This window comes from Gekko japonicus, unplaced genomic scaffold (genome assembly GCF_001447785.1).
Source record: "Gekko japonicus isolate JY-2015 unplaced genomic scaffold, Gekko_japonicus_V1.1 scaffold399, whole genome shotgun sequence".
Lineage (NCBI taxonomy): Eukaryota > Metazoa > Chordata > Lepidosauria > Squamata > Gekkonidae > Gekko > Gekko japonicus.
In genome coordinates, this window is record NW_015175981.1 from 1,042,259 (window position 1) to 1,063,838 (window position 21,580).

Below are 21,580 nucleotides of genomic sequence, written 5' to 3' on the forward strand. Positions count from 1 at the left end.
GAGCGAGCTAGAAAATTAGAGTTCTCTATAAGCGAGCTACATCTAATTATAAAAGATGAAGGCTTGGGATATTTGCATAATTGCTGACTCTAGTAGGGGTCGGTAACATATTTGCATTAGCTACTTATGCTTCATTCTAACACTTTTAAGTGCCACTTATCAAAAATAAGTCCACCAAGTCAGAGGTGCTGAGGTGTCTAAATATTGTAACCTGCCACAAACAGACAATGTCTTCTGCTTCCATCGTCTGGAGATAGAGAAGCTTTCAAAATATAGGCTTGGACCCAGCTTTGTCTAATAGTTAGACACTAAGGTGAAGGAGGTTGTAATAATATCATAGACGGGTGAGGAAAACATCTTGTCTGGCTTCAGAATGGACTTGTTTTGGGTAGCAACAGCATTTCAGAGTCTGTTCATTGACATTCATAGCTCAACTTCCAAGGATATCCTCTGATTATTTCTACAACTCCCATCTCTAGTGCTCCCATGCCATATTCACTGCGGGTGAAGAGTTTTGGTTGTTCTGGTTATTTTGGATAATTTCCCCTTTGTGTTTTATTTCAGTTTGTTTACCTCCAGATGCTGGTTTTGTAGCCATGAATAAAAATTGGAAAGTGTTAATAGGGTTATAGGATAAATTGATGGAGACTTTTCCAGATACAATGCTTATTTTAGCAGGTGACTTTAAACACTAGATTTATTTTTATGTATTTATTTATTTACCTTTAGGCTTTATATCCCGCTCAAACCCCCTTCTCAGGGGGTCTCTGAGCGGCTTACATGTGGTGCTAATCACACAGTTTCATCCTAGCTAGGGCCACAGAATTTGTAGGGGTGGGGTTTCCTACCGGCACCCCTCTGGTGGTGGAATGGCATGCTCGTTTCTCGGCTTGGTACTTCGCTTGTCCCCGGCGGGCTCCATTTCGGCAGCAGTTCTTCCTTTGGGCGCATGGCTCCGCCTTCCTCTGGTCCAGCGATGTCCTTTTTGGCTTCTGCTTTTACGCCAGCGTCCGACGTCATCGTGCGCCTGTCTCGGCAGCGGCCGCCCGGATCTCTCCTCCTTTTCTGGCCAGCAGGGATTGCTCCGTTGGTCGCTGCAGCTTTGCTGCTGCTGCTGCCGCCGCCGTCCACTGCGCCACGCCGCCTCCAATCTCCAGGGCTGATGGCTCGCCGCCGCCGCCATCTCTGCCGCCGCTATTTCTGCCATTCCGCCATTCTCCGCCGTCGACCACCAGGTCAGGCAGGGTGCCCCCCACCCTACTAAGGGTGGGTACCCATTTACCTACTTGCAACTAGTTGCTTTTGGACCGCTGGGTGGGCGGGAGCTGGGATAGAGGTCGAGAGCTCACCTTGACCGCGGTGGTGCTCGAACAGCCATAGTGGCTGCCGAGCGTTGTTACTAGTGCAGGCACTTTACTGGCTACTGCAGTTGAAGTAGTGAAAGATGTCCAGCCACCATGTCCAGAAAGCCAGTTTGGTATAATGGTTAAGGTATAATGTTATCTGGAGAACTGGGTTTGATTCTCCATTCTTCCACATTCAGCCAGCTGAGTGACCTTGGGTCAGTCACAGTTCCCTCAGAGCTGTTCTCTCAAGAGCAGTCCTCAGAAGAGCTCTCTCAGCCCCACCTATCTCACAGGGTGTTTTTGGTGTGGGGAGAGGAAGGGAAAAAAAAAGAGATTATAAGATGTTCTGAGACTTTGAGTGAAGGGCAGGGTATAAATCCAATTCCTCCTCCTTCTCCTCCTCCTTCTTCTTCCCCCCATGACACTAACCTCTTAAAGAACTGGAGGAAGCATTTTTATTTTAAATTTTAATCCTGCCCCCCTAATTTTCGCCTATAAAATGAGTTTACCATTTAATACCATTTACAGGTATTAAAACACAACCAAAGTCATTAAAACTGTGAAACTCTACTGGAGATAGGAGGTTCCTTGTCAACCATTTTATACTCAAAAATCCTGTGCAGACAAAAAGTCTTCATCCTACAAAATTTCATTACTTACAAGGTTGGAGATATGGACATGCACTTGGATATTTCTGATCGGAAACAGTGCCCCCAATACACCAAAATATACCAAAACAGTCTTGAAATTTTTGGATTCCAACACGTCATCTCCTGAAATTTCAGGATTCTTTCATGTTATTGGCACCATTTTCAGTGGACAGTGCAGCTGGCATCCAGAGGCCAAGTGTACTTCCATTGAGTCAAATGGGTGTCTGGATGGAGAAGTCATTTGGCAAGGAAAGACAGAGGGAGGGTATCACTATGGAGAAGGCCCTGCTGCTTTTTACACATACCTTCCGAAATTCAGATAGCCTGGACACTGAGAACAGGGCTTTCACAGATGATTGTTAACACATTCGGAGGAACTTAGGAAAGGAGGCATCAGAGTCAGAGCTGTCATCGCATGAAGCTAGAGATATCACCAGATCTTATATGTCCTGTATTTGGAGTGTTCACAGTTTGTAATGCTTACCTTCAATGCAAAGGTCAGTACTACAGTACTGAAGACTTCTCTGATCAAGGTTTTATATCTTAATGTCAATTTCCCAGAATGCAGTAAGTCACTCTGAAAGTGAAGAAAGGGAGGCGAAGGGGAAGATTCCTTCATTCAGCTCTTTGGTTGGTAGGCTGTCCAAACAGGGGGTCAGCTTTTATGGCCTGCATCAAAGTTACCTGTTGTGACAGTGACTGATAGCAGCCCCCCATCATCTACTAGATAAGTTGGGAGGAATACTGAAAGGGCAAGTTCTTCTTAAACATTTCCAAGTACCCGAAAGGACAAGCATTTATCTATATATCTGCACATCACCCTTTAAAAGGGAAGTGCAAATCTGCCTTTCCAACAGTTACCCACATCCAAAGTTCTCTTTGTTTTTGGTGAAATTGACTAGTCCAGCTTGAAAGTGCAACCAGAGACCAGGACAATTCCACCAAGTCATTGGTTGGTCACAGACTAACCCACTTCCCTGCCCTTGGTAACATTCTGCTGCTGCTACAGTTAACCAGGTATCCCAACTGGATTGGAAGAAATGCTGCAATAATTGGAAGTTGCTCCCACAGTTCTCCACATATGTTCAAACATGGTTGGTTTGCATTTTATCCCTTTTTGATTCTATGAGTGTGTATAGTCCCTGTTAACACATCTTGGAGTTCTGTTAGTTCCTGACCTCTATTTGCTTGGGAGGATGGGTGTCAGGCCACTCTCAAGGGAATGTTTCCATTCATACATATCCCAGGTTCTTATCTAGTAAACTGATTTGTTTTCCTCCACCACTGAGTACCAGATACAAGATCTCTTGGTGTATAGAATGTAGCTTTGAGGATGTTATTCTTGACTCATAGCCAACAATTAGGGTATAAGAGGTTTAGTTTTAGCTAGATATCTTGTCTCAGGATTAGCTAACCCTGCTGTATGTTTGCGAGGCCCAGCGGAGCCTGCAACTTTTCTGTACGTTTGATGCTTTTATTAAAACCTCCTTGTAAACAAACCTGGATCTTGCATATCGTTTCCTTGGGATTTCTGTGAACCCTGAAGCTCCTGGCCAGAGCCCCAAACAGAGTATAGAGACCATACAATACAATAAATGTCCATTTCCACTTATCCACTTTTCAAAAACAAAAATATGACATTGTCATTTAAATGTGAAGTCCTGGCTTTTAACATTATTATTATTGTTGTTGTTGTTGTTGTTAATAATAATAATTTATTTTTCTTGTCGCCTTGTATTACAGCAGACATTGACAAGGAACCTTGGTGAACGTTTCTCTTTTTCTCTAGTGCATAACACAATTTGATGGTCTGTGAACTCTGGATCAATCTAGTGACATTGTGGCTGATCCACTTTAGCCCTGCTTTGCTCAGTCAGTCTTTCACTGGGAGGCTCTTTGTCTTCCCATTCTCTCGAAAGGCTCATTAGACGTGATCTCTTTTAGTCTTTTTACTTTGGCTCTCTATTTTGCCACTTTGGACTCCATGCTGCATTCTTTCTCAGGTCTCCTTATAGGTTAAGCCTAAGCTCTCGCCTGCTCTTCTCTTAAACTCAAAGTCAGTGTCTGAATCTCTGTTTAAAACTTTTTAGGAATGCTAGCGCCCAGAACAACACTAAGTTAAAAAGTTTGGCTTTGGGAGTCACGGGCTTACATTTCAGGGCAATTGCTGGTGTCTGGCTGGCATTGTACCCAGGGGGAAAGACTAAGCAGTTTATTTTAAAGCTAGGATGTGGCAGAATGATAAAAAAAAGAATCTGCTTGGTGCAAAGAACTGTTCTGAGCATCTCAGCATCATACTCCTTGCACAATATACATCGCTGTACCAGGAGAATGTGCCAATCTCAATAACATATCACACGCATTTACCCAAAATGCCACTGTTCAGCAACATTGCACAGCTGGTCCCCTACTGAATGTAACTGTGATGTTGCATTTTGGTCCTTATTTAACTAAATGTCAGTTAGAATGGGTCCTTTTTACAAAAAGAGATCTGAACGTGATATAAACATGTGTTCATGCACTCTCTTAAAACTGAATCAATGCCACTCTGTCTAATACATTCATTTTAAGACCTGATGTCCAGTGTAAAATAAAGACTCAGGGGGGGGGGGAATCCTAACTTTTGAGGTTAAGTTTCCAAATGTGAACCCACAGGTCACATGACACCTTTCAGAAGGATAGCAGGGTTAGAGTACAACAATGAAGTCCCTTCATCAGATGCACAAACTGCTAGCAGTTGGCAGGTATCTATAGCCATCTATTTCTCATGGAGAAGGGTTTTGGCTCAGACATAAAGCAAGTTCTCTGTAGGTAGAACAGGGCTGGTTCCAGATTTTGGGGTGCCTAGGGAAAAATGCCCAGTCACCCCATCTATCATCTGTGCTCACAGATACCTACATCACCCACATGCCTATTCGCTGATGATGCTGGGCAGTGCGCATAGCTGGGAGCATGGATGGCAAAGCACTTGCAAGCAAGTGGGTGGAAGAAGGGTGGGTGGGCAGCAGGGGAGGTGCATGGTCAGTGGCAGCAGGGCCTGCCAGAAGCTCTGGGCCTGGGCAATTGCCTCACCTCAGGGTATGATAACACGAGCCTGGATGCAGAAGGTCCCACATTTATTCCCTGGTTAGCACCATTGGGGGGAAAAACAACAAACCATTGTAGCAGCTGATAGGGAAGACTTCAGTGTGAGTCCTGGAGATCTGCTGCCAGTTTGAGTAAACAAGACTGAACTTGGATTTCAGGGAGGACTTGGGTAAAGAGGAATTAGGAGAATGTCTCTTAACCATCTTGTTTCATGTATCTGTTACATTTATGTCCTTTGCTTTTACCAATGCACTCATTGCCACATACATGATTCTCCCTTGATCAATGTATATACACATAAGGGCAAAACCAGAAAATATGGTGGTGGTGAAGATCTTACAAAATAAGGCCAGAATTGCAAACAGTCAAGAAATAGATGTGTGTGAGGGCCAAGCACATAAGAGAAAAAGGGCCAATCAAAAGAGTAAATGATCCTATCAGAGTGGCTCAATCCCAAATGGAGATGAACTGGCAAAGCCCCTGGAATAGCCTTCATAAAGCTCTTACAAGGGACAATTGCTTTCTGTCATGAGGTAGTCCCTCTAGATTCTACTGAAAAGAAAGCCCTCACATTATGTGCCTTGAAATCAATGATTGTAGAGTGGGAGCAGGCCCAAGTGCTCTGGCTCTGCTGCCCACATATGCATGGAGTCCTATGCAAAGAGTGTGCACATATGCTTTGTCCCCATGACCAGAACATTAAAAAAAGCATTTCCCTTGGCTGTGTACATATATAGCTTCTGTCCTCATGAGCTGGGGGGGCGGTGAGGCTAGCATGTGAGAGCCTGCTGTTTAGAGCTGCCAGGTCTGGGTTGGAAAATACCTGGAGACTCCCTGTAACAATGCCAGCTCATAACCCTTTAAGATGGAGCTAACATCCATTTGATTCAGCGTTCCTAGTTGCCTCTTCCCTGCCTAACAGGTGATCAGTATTTTAGAAATTTTGAAAAGGTTCTGCATGCCCAGCATTGATTGCTGCTCACACAGTCATTTATATCTGGGCAGTCATCAGAGGAGGAGGAGGAGGAGGAGGAGGAGGAGGAGGAGATTGGATTTATACCCCACCCTTCACTTGATGTCTCAGAGTGGTTTACAATCTCCTTCCCTTCCTCTCCCCACATCAGACACCCTATGACAGTGGTGGCAAACCTATGGCACGTGTGCCAGAGGCGGCACTCAGAGCCCTCTCAGTGGGCATGTGTACCATCGCCCCAGCCAGGCCCAGACCGTCATTAAAGTGTGGAATTCTCTGCCAAATAATTTTAAGTAAATGAAAGCATTTGGGATTGCTTTCCTTACTTTGTTTGGATCATCTTATGTTAATGTAGGAGTTGTTTTTTCTAAACTAAAACCTCAGGATTCAGGTTAAATTGCCGTATTGGCACTTTGCGATAAATAAGTGGGTTTTGGGTCACAGTCTGGGCACTCGGTCTCTAAAAGGTTCGCCATCATTGCCCTATGAGGTAGGTGGGGCTGAGAGAGCTCTTTGAGAACTGCTCTTGAGAGAAGAGCTCTCAGGGAACTTTGACTGACCCAAGGTCACCCAGCTGGCTTCATGTGGAGGAGTGGGGAATCAAACCTGGTTCTCCCAGATTAGAGTCTGTTGCTCCTAACCAGTACATCAAACTGGCTGTCCCTATAAATAAGTGATGTTCTTTAATTTCCTTGCATGTCAACTGAATGTCCGGTCATTTCTCATGAGCCTAAGCAGAGGATTCTGTAATGCAAAAAAAAAGTTGGTGGGATGTCTGACCAAAGGTTTTGGGTTATGTTTTTAGGATTCTATTTCATTTCAAACCAATGTATTTTGATCCTTAGAGCAACCAGCTTTTATCACTGGCATATAGAAAGTAAAAATAGGAAACATCACTTAAATCAATTAAAACCACCTTTTTTTTGCAATTTGAATAATAGCTTAATACAAGCTGATTTAAAATCATTACTTAAATAGCCAAAAAAAAAATTACTAATAGGACATAGTCCAGACAATGTGATGCACTTTTAAACCCCACTGATTTCAGTGGGCATGGACAGGTCCAACTGTTCTCAGCTATCTCACTGTCATTTAATGAGGTTTATAAACTGCAAAATTTTGGCTGTAATCTTAATCTACTGCCCTTTATCTTACACTGACAGTAAAAATGTCACAGTGTCCTAATGGTCTTTTTCAATTTGGAGTTATTTAATCCCACTTTCAATCATATATATATATTTTTAAAAGAGTAACAGTTTAAAAATATACAACACTATCCAATTTGTAACTGAAGGAGTTTCCTTTCTTGTTTTTCTCTTTAACCTCCATCTACTTTTCCATATATTTCTGGTTTTATATACATTTTTTCTAAGTCTTCTCTTCTTTTCCTGTATTGTTGGGACAATTCCTTCTCAGCCGTTTCCCCATTTTTCTCAGAGCTGCAGATTCCACGGAAAGTGATGAAGAAAATGTTTACTGACTTGTTTATGCCTATTTGTTTTCAGGGGGGTTTATTATATGATGAACAACAGGTGTATTTATTAGTTCACTTCAGACTTGGTGGTTAGGTTCAAACCCACTTCATCTATCCATTCATCAGTTCATTCATTCCATTCATATTACACATATTCTCTCCATTAGAGATAGTTTACATAACACTTGGATTTGAACATTACCCTCCATTCATACCACGTAGGATTAGGGACATAAGTATGTATGCATACACAAAGAAAAGTAAGAACTAGTTATAAAAGGATTGGATTTAGGGCCAAACCAGACTTGACATTTGTCACATATTCCCCATGAGGACTGGCAGCATACTGCATGTCCAGCCACATAACATGGCAAATAATACCTCTGGCATCATTTTGAGTTGGGAAAAAAGGGTGGGGAAGGATGCCCTCCTCTTCCTGCACCGTGGGCACAGCCAGAATTGGAACCCTATGGTGCATTTACAGGCAGCTGCCACAGGAGACTGGCAGCGGGCATACGGCTGCCAGCCCCTATGTTGAATATGTGACAAACATCACATCTGGTTTGGTCATAAGGGACAAACCCCGGAACTCTACACTATCAAAGTAGCCTTGAGATTTCACAGGCAGGCCTGCAAATCTGATCCATGATTCTTTAAAATTTCAATTATTTTCCATTTTTTTCACATACTGTGGTTTTCTCTTTCATACTGTTAGCTCAAGTAACTAGATATGCACTTTTCTGGTACGTATTTCTAGTCATTTCGTTTTAATCCGTTTACTTTCGGGTGACCATTCACACAAACACTTCATTATTTTCCTTTAAAAAAGGAAAGAGTCAAATGCAGAATAGCTCAACATTCCAAATATCAGTTTTCTTAACATGAGAAGATGGAATTCAGTATCCACACAAGAGGGCACCAGGGTACAAACTCTCCCGAATAACCGTTGGTGAATGAAACTACTGATCATCTCACCCTGCAGTAACTATAGGTGGTTCTTAAGCAAAGCATTAGTTTGCATGATTACACAGGCTTTGATGAACATTTAAGAGCACTACTATTTTTGTGTTGGTGCCAGCTATCATGGATATATGCCAGAAAGCAGGCTTTCTATTAGGAGACAGCGCACAGCTGCCATACAACCTCTGGGATTTATTTTATCATCAAACAGGCGAGTGCCAACCCAGTGAATTAAGTTAGTATTGCCAGCAGAGATCATTGCAAATAATGTGTTTACATTTTACTTATTTATATGTGCCCGCTTGCCCAGTTGGTCTGGAGGTATGGGCTGGGTTGTCATCCGTATGCAGATGACACCTAGATCCATCTATTGATGGACGGCCAGTTGGACTCAGCCCCAGATGTATTGGACAATGCATTACAGGCCATGACTGGTTGGCTTCAACAGAACCAATTGAAATTAAATCCAGCAAAGATGGAGGTCCTGTACCGGAGTCGTGGGGATCTGGGACTGGGAATCCAGCTCCCAACCCTTGACAGGATGCCACTGAAGCTGGCACCGAGGGTGAAGAGCTTGGAGGTGCTCTTAGATGCCTCCCTTTCCATGGAGGCCCAGGTTGCCACTGTTGCTCAATTGGCCTTTTACCATCTGTAGCTGGTCAAGCAACTGGTTCCATGTCTCACCTCCCAGGACTTAGTTCCCAGGACTTAGCTACAGTGATCCATGCAATGGTCACTTCCAGACTGGATTATTGTAACTTGCTCTATGTGGGGCTGTCCTTGAACCTGATCTGGAAACTGCAGCAAGTGCAGAATGTGGCGGCATGTGTGCTGATGGCGACACATGTGCAGGCTCAACTGCACTGGCTGCCAATAGAATACTGGATTTTGTTAACCTTCAAAGCCCTATGTTAACCTTCAAAGCCCTATGCAGTCTTCGGGACTGCCTCTCCCCATATGTCCCTCACAGAGCGTTGCACTCAATTGATCAACATCTTCTGGCTGTCCCTGGCCCCAAGGATGTTTGGCTGTGCTCGATTAGGGCCAGGGCCTTTTCTGCAGAACAAGCTCCCTTTTGAGGTCATAAGAACATAAGAGAAGCCAATGTTGGATCAGGCCAATGGTCCATCCAGTCCAACACTCTGTCACACAGTGGCCAAAAATACCAGGTGCTATCAGGAGGTCCACCAGTGGGGCCAGGATTCTAGAAGCCCTCCCACTGTTGCCCCCCCAAGCACCAAGAATACAGAGCATCACTTGCTCCAGACTGAGAGTTCCTATCTATACCTTGTGGCTAACAGCCACTGATGGACCTCTGCTCTATATGTTTATCCAATTCCCTCTTGAAGCCATCCATGCTTATAGCTGCCACCACCTCCTGTAGCAGTGAATTCCATGTGTTAACCAATCTTTGGGTGAAGAAGTACTTCTTTTTATCTGTTCTAACCCGACCACTCAGGAATTTCATGGAGTGCCCACGAGTTCTTGTATTGTGAGAAAGGGAGAAAAGTACTTTTTTCTCGACCTGCTCTATCCCATGCATAACCTTATAAACCTCGATTATGTCACCCCCTCAGTCATCGTTTCTTTAAGCTAAAGAGCCCCAAGTGCTTTAATCTTTCTTCATAGGGAAAGTGTCCCAACCTTTTATCATTCTAGTTGCCCTTTTCTGCACTTTTCCCAATGCTATAATATCCTTTCTGAGGAGTGGTGACCAGAATTGCACACAGTATTCCAAATGTGGTCACACCATCAATCAGAGCCCTGCGGGATTTTATTACAATTCTGCAGGGCCTGCAAGATGGAGCTCTTCCAGTAGGCTTATGGATAAGGCAGCGGACATCCAAATTGATCTCAGCCTCCCCTGCTGACAATGCTGGCCAAATGGAACCAGCCCAATTGAGCATCGTTGTTGAAGTGAACCCACCATGATTGTGTTTGGTTTGCGTTATTAACAGAAATATGGTTTTAACTATTTAAATTATATTGTTATCTTGTGATTGTAACCCACCCTGAGCCTGCTTGCAGGGAGGGCAGGATAAAAATTGAACTAAATAAATAAATAACATATGAAGTGATTTTTAACTCCATTGATTCAAAACTAGCAGTCATCATGAGCACAAAGAACAACAGCGACAACAACAAAATACCAAGCTGCGAAAGAATACAGTAGCAAAAAAACCCAAAACTGGCTGACAAAATATTGCCAACCCATTCACCACAAATGGCTTGGAGTCATAAATTGCCAAAAGTGAGTAAACAAAAAAATCTTGAACAGAGGCCAGAAGGAACCTGACAGTTGGGTCCATACTCTGGTGGCACAACCCAAAAGCCCAGCCTGTGGTTGCCGCCAGTGTTCCCTCTAAGCTGAGTTAGTGTGGGCTAGCTCACAGTTTTTTAGCCTCCAGCTCATCCATTTTTGTCTCCGCTCAGAAAGGATGGCTCCAGGGAAAACTAATTTACGCAGTAGCCAAATCACCTGCTCACAACTTTAATGCCAGTGGCTCACAAAGTGGAATTTTTGCTCACAGGACTCCACAGCTTAGAGGGAGCATTGGTTGCCACCCATCTGAATTTGGAAGATGAGGGTTACCAACAGGGCCACATTATGACTTCCATGGGCCCTAGGCACTTTTGCCGTCATGGGCCCTTCCCACCACAATAATATCAATATTATAATTATTTTTGATATAACTTTAAATACTTCGGCATTTTATTCCCCCCACCCCCATTTTAGGCAGAATTCAATTATTTTTCACGGGCATTAAACATTTAATTTTTTTCCGATGTGAGAAAAAAATGAAAATTTTCTTTGATCCTGAAAGTTCACTTTTTTTCTTCTGATTTTAAAAGAGATTAAAACATGCCCCCCTAAAAGTATTGTGGGCCCTAGGCACTGTGTCTACTATGCCTAATGAATAAATTGGTCCTTGCAAAAGCATAGCCTTGCAAAGGACTGCAAAGCCAGACAGATTCCTGTCATGGATATGGCCAGGAATACAGGAGAACAGTTGCTGGACTTCACCAAAAAGACCATGGACAATGTTTTAACTATGTTTTGAATTTGTTTCAATGATAGGAGTTGGGGGGCAGTTTATTTTAATGGTTTTTAAAATATGGATTTATCATTTATATTTTAAATCATTAGCTATCTTGGTGGCCCTTAGGAGGGCAGAAAGGCAGAATATAAATTTTGTTTTTAAAATGTTTCTGCACACTAGAGGCAGAACCTCCAGCCTCACAACTAAACATGCCAAAAGGGAATTAAGAGACCCAGAACAGAACAGTCTTAGGGAGGGGTGAGAAACAGAAATAACACAATTATGCTGCCTTGTGTAGATTAGAAGCTACCTAACCCATATCAATAGACATTATGCAGAAGTGGTTGAGAATGGCAAGAATGTTCAGCTTCACAGAAGTGAAGAGATAGTTCAAAGATGGGGCATTATTGTTTGAGGGCCAAAAGATATTGATAGGTATGAGAAACTTGTAATCACTATTTTAAATAGATTTTGTTAAGATAAAAAGTAACAAGAACGAACTAACAATTTTTGTATATCTCGAATACAGATAACTTTTGATGATGTTTGAATATATAAGATAATTAGCCAAGAGTGTGTGCCCTTACCAAGTGGGGACAGCTAGTTACTGCTAGGAGATGATTTTTAAAACCTATAAATTTGAGATGTTGAATTGACTGAGAGTTTCTGCTCAGAAGAGCTTCTTGGTTATGACCTCTTCGGGTAGGATACTTTTATGGACCCATGTAATTGGTCTCCTTTAATTATCTACGTAAGAGTAATGGATGGTATAATTTATGTTAAGTTGTTGTTGTTCTTAGCCATTCAGTCATGTCCAACTCTTGGCAATTCTGTGGGCCAGCTCTCTCCACGTTTTCCGATCTTGTACTGTTTTTTGAGTTAAGTTACTAGCCTTAGTAGTAGAAAGTGTCATCAAGTCACAGCCAATTTATGGCAACCCCATAGGGTTTTCAAGGCAAGAAACATTCAGAGGTGGTTTGCCATTGCCTGCCTCCACATCACAACCCTGGTATTCCTTGGAGGTCTCCCATCCAAATACTAGCCATAGCCAACCCTGTTTAGTTTCTGAGATCTGATGGGATTTGGCTAGCCTGTCAGGGCAATTTTACTTTAGAATGATTTATAATTTTATAGGGTTGTTTAACCTGGGGGTTTGGTTTTGTATCTTATCTTCAACCATATATTTGATACATTTTTGCATGTTATATAACTTCATCTTCATCTTCTTGTTCCCGGTGTCCATCTCTACCAGCTTCTCAGTTGCCTGCTCCACTTTTTTCTCCGTCTCTGCCAGATGGCACTGCTGCAAGGCGAACTTTTGGTTTAGTGTGGCCAGTTGCTGGTTAATACCACCGAGCTACTCCAATACCGGTTTCAGCATATCCGCTAACGTCTTCATGACGTCTGCTCCCTCTTTGCTCCCTCTTGCGATCTTGGACTCTGGCTGCCTTTTGGTTTTATTTTCCCTCGTGGAACTGCCATGTTCTCTCTTCATTTACAATTCAACACCTCTGTTTCAGAGCTCGAAAGAATTGCCATTTCTCTATTCAAACTCAAATAAGTCTCTCAAAATGTAACACTGTTTCTCTCCCCTCTCCCCCCCCCTTCGCTTCTTTGATCTATTCAGTCGCTCAGGAGGTGTCCCTCCCTGCACTCCGCTTTCTTCACGGGGTGGGGGGTGGGGCTTTACTTTACAACAACAGTCCATTTATCTCTCACTCATGTTCATTGTTGGTCACTTCTGACCTCGCTCTCTTCCATCGCTATTCTGCTTGATCTCCTGTGCTTGTCCCGGTCAGATTGGCTTACACCCATATGTCACCCATCGGCTGGACCATCAGGGTGGAGGGAAGCCTCTATTCCACAGCTTCGAGCTGTCGAAGAGGCTAACCCTCAAAAGCTCTCTGGCTTGGAACCCACCGCAAGGGTTCCATGGGAATGCCACTTTAGGTGGCACCCCTCCAAGCTGAAGGTGTGCTAGTCGCCTCCTCGAGCTTTGAGGAGAGTGACCGCCATCACCGATCCACCCACTGGAAGCAACAAAACCCGAACAAAGATGAAAGAAAGACTGAGGACAACAATGAAGATGATAAAAGTGACTGTGAATCTGAAGACACACTGAGTAGCTCTGGCAGTACCTCTGAGGTCTTGGATTCAGAAAAAGGAATAGCTGTTCCCAAACCACTTAAAGTTAAACTGAAATACAAGAAGAAAAAGTGTGGAAAATAAACTAGAAGTTCAATAGAACATAATTGACAATAAAGCACCTATAGATTTGTATTAAAGACTTAAGTCAGCTTTATCTAGAAATCAACACCTTGACATAGTACCTTTGTTATTATTGTAGGTCCGATATATAGGAATGTAATTTCTGAAATATGATCCTTGTCTTAATTTAGCTTCTGTATTAGTTTTAGAGCTTCCTTTGCCCAGCTAAAACCATTAAACAATTAAAAGATGGTAAAATAAACATAGCAGTTCAAACCCCACTACTGAGGGTAGCTGGAGTCACACCAAGCTCGTATAGTACCAGGACTTCACATGGGGCAGATGGTCAGGATAGCTTCTATGCAGGGAAGCCAACTAGTTGGGTGTCCACCACCTCAACTAAAGGCCTTGTGGAACAGCTCTCTTTTACAGACCCCACAGAACTGTAATAAGTTCCACAAAGCTCTAATCTCAAGTGGGAGCATGTTCCACCAGGTAGGGGCCAGAACAGAAAAGGCCCTGGCCCTGGTTGAGTCTAAGTGGACATCCTTTGGGCCAGGGATAACCAGTAGATGTTGATCCACAAAATGTGCAACATTATCATCAAATATACCCCTAGCCAGAAGTTTAAAAATTAGGACATAACAGACAAGACAACTTGATATGTAGAGGAATATTTATGATACATGCATAAGATACAGAGATCTCACTGATACATTCAGTGAAATCTTTCTAACTGATGGCCATTACCCTTAAGGTCAAGTTTGATTTCTCTTTGCTGTGTACCACTTTTTAAGGAAAATCTGGAATCTGGGCTTTGCTTCCATAATTCTGTAAATGAGAGTGCTTAAAAACAACAACAGAAGTCAGATTGATTTCTCATCAAAACCCACTGAAGGGTTATAGAACTCAGCTTCTGAGCATGCACCAACAGCAGCTACTGGCATCAGAACTGGGACATGAGCTCATCTGGGAGGCTTACTCCTTTAGGGCACTTCCGCCTCCAAGGATCACGGGCATCAAGTGTGCTGGCTTGGTTTGGAAGGTCAGGGAGAGTTTGGCGATTTGGCTGGTGTACCGGCCGCCTAACGCACCGGCCAATAGCCTGCCGTCCCTACTCAGGCAGCGGATCCGGTGTTGTCCATGGAGGCGCTGGGACTCTCCCAATATGTAACGACCCCCACTCACCAGGCTGGGTACACGCTTGATTTGATCTTCGTGGCACAGTGGACCGGATTACTGCTTCAGAAGTTCGATGGTTGGACCACCATGCCCTGGGGGCCTGCCTGAATGTACCACCCCAACCTTGTGTAGGGGGTGAGAATATTTTGGCTCGCCCACAGAGCCAGATGGACCTGGTGCGGTCCAGATGACTCTGCAGGACCCGATGCCCCCTGGTGGCTCGCTAGATGAGCTTGTGGAGGACTGGAATAATCGGCTGTCCACAGCCATTGATGAGATCGCATCACAGCACCCTCTACGCCCCCACACTAAGCTGGCTCCTTGGTATACCCAGGAGCTACGGCTGATGAAGCGGGAGCTCAGATGGCTAGAGAGACGGTGGCATTGATCTCGTGATGAAGCAACAAGAACATCTTATAGGACGTTTATGAAAGCCTATGAGATGGCAATCAAAGCCGCAAAGAAGGATTTCTAAGTGGCAGCGATTGCGTTCGCTAGCTCTCGCCCAGCAATTATTTAGGATGATTCGGTCGATAACAGCTCTGCCACAGGGCAGACCAAATGCTAGGGAATTGGACATTGGCTGTGAGGCATTTGCGAGCTATTTTGCAGATAAAGTTTTGGCGTTCTGCCATGACCTCCCCACCACACTTGAAACAGTGAGAGAGCTTGAGGCCCATTGCTCGTCTTCGGTTTCGATCCTGGATCACTTCAGCCCTCTCAGCCTTGAGGAAGTTGACAGTCTACTCGCAGCTGTGCGCCCAACCTATTGCAGTCTTGATCTGTGCCCCTCCTGGCTTATTAAATCTGGCCATGAGGGGTTTCGAGGTGCCCTAAGGGAGATTATCAACAAGTACCTCTTAGAGGGGCAGTTCCCTGGGGCACTCAAAGAAGCAATGGTCTGCTCTCTCTTGAATTGGCCAACTATCGGCTGGTCTCCAATTTGCAGGGTTTTCTGGATGACGTCTCCATATTAGATCCCTTCCAGTCTGGCTTCCGTCCGGGTCATGGGATGGAGACAGTGCTGGTCACTCTGACCGACGACCTCCGGAGACATCTGGATCGAGGTGGAATGGCTGTACTGTTGTTGTTAGATCTGTCGGCTGCATTTGACACGGTCGACCACCAGTTACTAGTCCACCGCCTCACCGATGTGGGGATTAGGGGGCTCGCCTTGCAATGGCTTGCTTCCTTTCTCCAGGGTCGGGGACAAAGGGTGGCGCTAGGGGAACAGCGGTCCAGGAGGCACCCACTTGAGTGTGGTGTGCGTCACGGGGCTGTGCTGTCCCTGATGTTATTCAATATGTATATGCGCCCCCTTGCCCAGATTACCCGGAGGTATGGGCTGGGGTGTCATCAGTATGCTGATGGCTGGCCCTATATGGCTGGGGTCCAACATACCTATGGGACCTTTCCCTGTATATACCCCAGAGAGCACTACGGTCTGGGTCTCTAAATCGGTTGACCCTCCCTGGTCCAAGGGAGGCCAGGCTAGCTGCTACTAAGGCTGGGGCCTTTTCGGTGGTGGCCCCCACCTGGTGGAACGAGTTCCCGGAGGAGATCAGGGCCCTGCGGGACCTTTTGCAGTTCCACAGTGCCTGCAAGATGGAGGTCTTCAGCCAGGCATATAATTAGGGGCTGCCGCCGCAGTGCACGGCCCAGCTCTATCTGATGTTAGGTGACCAGTCGGACTCCAGACCAGATGACCTGGGTTGTGCTTTGCAGGCCGTGCCTGGGTGGCTCAGACTGAGTCGAATGAAACTGAATCCAGTGAAGACGGAGGTCCTGTGCCTAGGTCTGGGTGGTTCGGGGGCGGGGGTCCCACTCCCAACCTTTGGGGGGGGGGCTTTATTGGTCTCAGCGCCGGAGGTTCGGAGTTTGGGAGTGATTCTGGATCCCTCCCTTACCATGGAGGCCCAGGTAGTGGCCACTGCCAAGTCAGCCTTTTATCACCTTAGGCTGATTAGGTAGTAGGTTCCCTTCCTTGACCACGCTGACCTGGTTACAGTGATTCATGTGATGGTTACCTCGAGACTAGGCTACTGTAACGCTCTCTACATGGGGCTGCCTTTGTCGCGGATCCGGAAGCTACAGCTAGTGAACACTGCGGCCAGGCTGTTGATGGGTCTCCCTAGATGGGAGCACATCCAGCCTGTGCTGAGGACACTGCACTGGCTGCCAATAGCATACCGAGTCTGCTTCAAGGTGCTGGTTCTTACCTTTAAAGCCCTATATGGCTGGGGTCCAACATACCTATGGGACCTTTCCCTGTATATACCCCAGAGAGCATTACGGTCTGGGTCTCTAAATCGGTTGACCCTCCCTGGTCCAAGGGAGGCCAGGCTAGCTGCTACTAGGGCTGGGGCCTTTTCGGTGGTGGCCCCTACTTGGTGGAACGAGCTCCTGGAGGAGATCAGGGCCCTGTGGGACCTTTTGCAGCTCCGCAGGGCCTGCAAGATGGAGGTCTTCTGCCAGGCATATAATTAGGGGCTGCCGCCACAGTGCATGGCCCGCGAAGTCATCATTGAGCAGCTGCCATAAGAGTGACGAGCAGAATAATATCTAAGCACTTTTATGCTGGAAACTGGAAACCCATCTGAAAGCATTCCTTCTGATTGAATTTTAACTGCTGCCAGCCCTTTGTAATGTATTAATTTTAACTGTTATGTTTTAATTTGTATTATGTATGTTTTCATCATGTATTTATGTCATTGGAAGCCGCCCTGAGCCTGCTTTGCGGGGAGGGCGGGGTATAAATCTGACAATAAATGAATAAATAAAATATTAATGATGAATGGAGTATAAGTTTCAGGGGAACAATGCATGACTCTTGGAAATATGACTTTTACATTTACAAACAGTGAAAGTGTGTATGATGAACCTATTGTTTGCAAACACCATTAGCATCACTGGTCTCCTATTGACAACCTTGCATGGATCCACCAGAGCACTCTGTGGACATAAATGTTTCTGATCACAGAGCATGACTGTCTTACCTCTCCCCTTTCACTGCAACCCCAGCTGCCCCCCCCCCACTGTTCTAAGGGGTCCTCTGCCTTTAGGGAAGGGGAGATGTAAGAAAGTGGGGGGGGTGAAGAAGTCAAATTGTGCAGATGGAAGTCCTTCCATTCATAGAAATGCTTCAGTGAGTCAATGCCTTGATATGGATTAGTATCTGAAAATGCAGCACAATGATCCCAAGCTACAGTGAGGTTTACTGTAATCAGTAGTCTGTAATTAAAATCTGGCTGACATCTTCCAAGAAGGAGCTCTTCTTGCATGCCATCCCTCTTGGCTGTCTTCTTTTGCATCCTGTGGGTTGGCCACAAATGGCCTTTCTCGAGCTTCAAAGAAAACCTTGCCTCCGGTCAACTGCCAAGCAGAGAATTGCAGGTTATTCTGAGCAAGGCACCTACCGGAAAATTGAATAACTAGAAATATAAATATGGTACCGTGCTTTCTATTCTGTCATGGTGTCAGGGGAAAAAAAAGAGCTCTAATCTCTTCCAGGGTCTTGATGAACAATTGATGCAGTGGCACTGTCAAAATGGCCTGCTCATCCTAACAGAAAGCAAGCAGATACCATCTTACAGTTCAGTTCCCTGGATTTCCAAAAGGATATCGCTTGTATACAAGAGGCCTGCAGAAGGGCTAACAAATTGATTTGGGATTAGAGGGCTCTATACGGCTCTGTGTTCCATCCCCTTGCATTTCAACTGGACAGAGGGAAGAAAAGGAATTTCAGAGTCACAGCAGCAGCAGATTTACTTGATTGCCGATTCCTTGTGCACGTCTAGTAAGATGCTCTATTAATGTACATACAAAGTCAGTCTTGCAATGGGATCTGTTCTGTTCTCTGCTGTGGCATCTGATGATCTACAGGTAGCAAAGCATCCGTGGTCTCAGAACAATGATGCCATTCTCCCGGCGTCTAAAATCAATAAAACCCTAAATTGACAATGGGCAATCACAAATCCTGAACACTAGCAATTGTATGGTAGCAGAGAGTATGTCTGGAGATGGCACCAATCTGCTGAAAAAGTGTGAAAACTCAATATTTTCTTGCGAAAAGACTGAGTAGCTTGTGACAAGCCCTTTCCTACAAATGAGAAATGTTGAATACAGAAATGAAAGGATGTGATCAGAGATACAATGGAATGCCTTTGACTCTTTCAATGCATGTCTGGCCTTTACTCGTCGTCTGAATTCTCACCCCCATCTCTCTCTCAGTCGAATATTTTGCATCCAGGGTTCCCTCCTTTATCCTGAGATGTGTTGATTGGCTTGCTTACTTGAACCATTTGAACTGTTTGGTTTGTTTTTTGAACTAGAGCTGAGGTGAATTTGCTCCAAAAAAGAACTTTCCTACGAATATCCTCCTAAAATGTTGGTGAAGAATATTCTTGAGATTTTCTCATGGCAATTTGAATTTTCCTAAACTTTTTTGCAACATTTGAAAATTATCTAACAGGAGACAGGCATTGGAATTATTTTCACATAGTCTGATAGGCAGCTGTCAACATCTGGTAGTATTCAGCAGTAGCAGTTGTTGACATAATCTGATAGATATTTGATTTGCCATTGGAATTGAATACATTTTCTGTTAATTTAATCTATCCATTTCATGCAGCAGCGCAGATGAATGTCAGAACCTGAATTCTGAATGTTACTAATTTGCTGAATTTTTAAATACTGTTTTAAAAAATCCTGAACCATTTGTACAGCTTACTACAGTTGACACCTTTTGTTCCACATTTTTAACAGATCACATGCCGAAATCCAACAGCTGAACCTTTCTATCACTACACTGGGAAAAAGCTCCTCTTATTGAATTTCTGTCATGCAGCTGTTCAGTGAAAACTTTTACACCTGCACAAGATCAGATTCTATAAAACAGATTGGGAGGGCTTCTCTATTCTGTCCACTAGTCAGATTACCTCATAAACAAGTTCAAGAAATTATAACAAAAATCCAAAAATATATAGGGTTGAATCATATGAATCTTGGACACAGTGAATTCAGGGAACTGATTGCTGCCTCCCCACCTCATTCCCCCCATTTTACCTCAGAATTTGATCCTGAGGGTTGGGGAACCACCGGAACACATGGGGTACAGCGTGGGGTTATGCAGCAAGAAGGGTAAATGGAATGGGAACCTTTTGAGGCAGAAACCACCCCCTCCCTCTTGCTTGGTTTGAAAAAGGGCTTACACAAGAGGGGCCAATGGTGATCTCTGCTGCTTCCCTCTCAAGGAGCGAGCCCTCATCCTGTTTCCTTCCGTACTCCTGTTGGTCCCCCAGCCCTCCAGAGCAGAGGGAATTGGGGAGGGGCGACCTGGGGAATGGCCATGGCAAAGAGATCTCTTGAGTAAATTCATTCCATTTTGTATTTTGTTATTTCCAGCTCATAGGAACGACAGTTATAATTTGAAATTATAGCTGCAATCTTAAACCTAGTTATTTAGATGTAGACCCTATCAAGATCAGTGGAAATGGGCATGGGATCAAAGTGCTAATGTGAGCTATAGAAATGTTTCTGTTGGGGAACATTTACTATGTGAGACAGTTTTTGCCCCTGTAGAATTTGCTTTGCCCAGCCTTCCCTCCCTCCCTCCCCCTCCCCCCTCACACAATTATCTTTTGGTCTAGTAGCACCACTGGAGGAGAGAGAGGTCAGAGTCAAAGTAAGGAACAGAATCTCAAAACTCAATTTCCTGAATTGGATGGAATCCACGTCTCTGTAAACTATTTCTGGGGATAGAACATAACACACATGGTGTATTATTTGGAGGAAAGAATGGCTGTAACACATTCAGCTGAGCAACGTTGAATTATTCCTCCTTGGCCCTCCTCTATTTTGCATGATCTATGCTCTACGTTGTGCACGATGAACCTGAAATCAGCATTTCCGTGAAAGGGGAGCAGAGTCATACAAACGAGGGAGCCAATTTATACCTTTCTCATTTAAATTGCATAGAGAGTAGACTTGTGCGTTCACAGAATAGGGCCCGCAGTGCCTCATTTACCCTTTTATATTCCACCTGATGTTTTTACTCATCTGGCCTTAAGCAGCTTTATTTTAAAACAATACAACATTCATATTCCCGACTCTAGGAAACAAACATCTTGAGGCTTCAGGAATTTCAGTTTGTGTGCTAATGATCACCAACTGGAACTCACCCTGTGGGCAGGTTCAGAAGAATGACACGTGCTTCAGATTTCAAATGCTACCCCATCAGTCTCTGGAAAAAGGGGTGCACCCCTGAGTTATTGAAATGTATAAAAGAAATTTGAGAAAAGAATGGTGCATCCATGTTTTCTGATCAGTATGAGTCCAAAGAGGTCCCCATTCATGATACTGTCACTCACAGAGCCGCAGACTGGTTGGCAATAGCACAGACTACAAACCTGACTTTGTTGCTTTAGCCTCAGCAAAGGGGTAGCCATAATCATGCCAGGGCTGGCTTTCCCATCTACAAGCTGTATTATCAGATGGCATTTTATGGCTGAGTCCAGTGTTATACAGTGAACAATTTTGGTAGCACAAAGGGCTTGTTTTTTTGGAAGGGACCCTTAATGTTCCCTAAAAGATGCTTTCCCCTCACAAAAACATACCTTTTCATGCCAGTTTGTATGTCTCGACATAATTGGTATGGACCC